Source organism: Etheostoma cragini, chromosome 18, assembly GCF_013103735.1.
Source record: "Etheostoma cragini isolate CJK2018 chromosome 18, CSU_Ecrag_1.0, whole genome shotgun sequence".
In the NCBI taxonomy this organism is placed as follows: Eukaryota; Metazoa; Chordata; class Actinopteri; order Perciformes; family Percidae; genus Etheostoma; species Etheostoma cragini.
In genome coordinates, this window is record NC_048424.1 from 1,821,740 (window position 1) to 1,824,417 (window position 2,678).

The 2,678-nt window shown below is 41.2% G+C and overlaps 1 long non-coding RNA gene across 1 annotated transcript; it reads right to left on the reverse strand.

The window, feature by feature from the left end:
* Positions 1 to 1,283: 1,283 nt before the first annotated feature.
* Positions 1,284 to 2,091, reverse strand: LOC117961058. The gene is made up of 3 exons (XR_004660299.1): positions 1,987 to 2,091; positions 1,863 to 1,891; positions 1,284 to 1,489 (listed from the first exon to the last, which is right to left on the reverse strand). It is a non-coding gene; the product is annotated as an uncharacterized LOC117961058 (long non-coding RNA).
* Positions 2,092 to 2,678: the final 587 nt, after the last annotated feature.

The window sequence follows — 2,678 nt, forward strand, 5'->3', positions numbered from 1 at the left end:
GGCTGGACTACAACAGAGCTGTTTGGAGCAGTGTGTGAACAGTGTTTTCTGTTGGAGATGGTAACTCCCTGGGGGGGGGGGGGACTTTGGGCTTTTTCACTTTGTAAACCTATAGCGTGCACGAAAAAGATATATAACAATAAAGGAAAGGGAAAAAGTCAAAAAGCATAATATGAGCACTTTAAGGATTCACTCTCCATTATGACTCTGTTAGTACATGAAGGAATCACAAAACACAGAGTAGAATGAAGTGGTGAACATTTATTAGCAGATTATATTTTAATAAACTTTGAGTTAGCCAACACTAATGTAGAAAAATACAGCCCTGTTATTTAACAATGCATAATGCATAAGGTAACAGTTCCTTTGTGGACAGCGCTGAGAAGGGTCTGGGATCGGTTGATAACTCAAACCTTTGAGGACCTAGACTCCCCTTTGGTTACATAGACTCATGCATCAGACTTGGTTAGGGTCTGGTTCAGTAGCCCGGTGCACGGTCTCCTCCTGACTGCCTACCTGATTCGTCCACAGATCACGTTAATGTCGAAACTTTCATGTGTTGATTTCAAATTTTAAAGTAATGTATTTCAATGGAAAGCCTATTTTGTTATCACAGGATGATTATAGTAGTGAATAGTATGAAAAACGCCAAAAATCTGTGTAGGGAGGCTGGTCGGGGGGGGGTGGATGGGTCAAACAACACCGGACTTTCCCCCACTGAGACCAGGCATCGTGTCCCACGTGTTGCAGTTCCTTTCCCGTTTATTCTCTTCCTAACCATACGTCCCGTTGTTGTCACCGTCCCAGGCGTGGCGTTTGATTTCCCCGTTGTTGCGTCCCCCAGAGCGGCCCAGCGTCACGGCAGTTAGTGAAATGGTCACGTTAAAAAATCGGGACATGTACACAAAATAATAAATCTAAATTACGTGACCGTTTCACGAGCTGGCGTGAGACCGGGTTGGTATGTTGTATCCATCCATAATGATTCAGCCTACCTACCATGCAGCCTGCAACATTCACCTCTCTAGTTCACTACAATGTTGTAATCACATTAGATGAAGAGAAGACTGGGATTGACTTCAATGAAAGCGGATTAAAATGAGTTATTCTGCACACAGAGATATCAAACTGAGCTCAAGCTGCTGGAGTCTTAACAACAAGCATCTTACATCTTCAAATCAGCTGTGAAATCTGCAGCTGGAAGACTATTTCAGGAAGTTAACAAGAGTTAAATGAAGCTCAAATCCAGCTGCTGTTCTCAACTGGCTGCAGATGAGAAAAGGTTTTTACAGTCGATGCAGGAAATACATCAGACTAAAATAAAATAAGCCTTAATGATTCTTTTTGTTCTTGACAGCGTTGAACTCCTCCAGTAAAAGGTGACGAGTTGATGGGTGGAGGCTGATGGAGGCAGAAGTGTTGGTCAGACTCCATCAGGAGATCTGATGTTCTCATAGTTCACTGTATCATCATCTACGTCATAACGCACCTGTGGGAAACAACACAACACAATCAAAGACACACTTTCCAATCCCAATCCCCCTTCTCTGATCTGGAGGGGTCCACCCCCCCCCCCCCCCCCCCCCCCACACACACACACACACACACATTTAGCTCAGGGAAATAAGAAACAAGTTAAAGACAACAAGTACATTTCATTAAATATATTTAGGAAATGCTTTTGTTACAATTACTGACTTTAAGACCAAAATTAAAATATATATGTTTGACTAACATGTGCGTCCTCTTCACCTGTTTACTGTTGTCTCCTGTCTTCTTCTATCTAAACCTACAGTTAATAATGAAGAGTGTGTAAAGTAGCAACTGTAAAAACATTTCAGTATTTTGTAGTAGAAACTCACAGCTATGTCCTCCGTCTGTGTTTTCTTCTCTGAAAAGACAAGAGGAAGAGTGGACTTCAGTTTCCACGGTGAAAATCAGCTTCATCCAGACTAGTTTCTAAGTTTGATCTGAGGATGTTCTCACCTTTAGCTCTCGTCCACATGTTGACCGCCACTACAGTTATTATGAGAGCTGCTAGACCCACGGGCACATAGATGGACCTCCATGACCCTGGAGAGAGAAGGATCACATCAGAAATAACATTATGTTACATTAAAAAATGCATAGATGCAAATATGCAATTTTAATTCATTTTAAAAGTAGATTTCACCTTTTTAAACAGAAAAAGCAGATTAAAGCAGATCTTATTAAAGGTATCCGTGTCTTTGGTTTCAGAGAAAGACTCGTGCTCTAGCTTTATTCATGCTGCTACTGCTATCTTCACATTCACCACATCACACACACACACACACACACACACACATATGGACCTAACATATTAAAATAAATACAAATAAAAAGGTTTTGTGTGGCAGGGCACCTTTAAATTAAAAAATACATTGAGACACTAGTTTTGTTTTTAGCAGTGACTGCAGATACTGCTGTGTTGGTACCTGCTTCAAGTCTGCTCTCAGCTGCTGTTGTTGATTCTGGTGTTGTCATAGTGACAGTGGGTGTTGATTTTGTTGTTGTTGTGGTGGTTGTTGGTTTTGTTGTTGTTGGTGTTTTTCTTGTTGTTGTGGTGGTGGCTCTTGATTTTGTTGTTGTTGGTGTTTTTCTTGTTGTTGTTGGTGTTTTTCTTGTTGTTGTTTTTGTGTCCCTACCTGAACAGATGA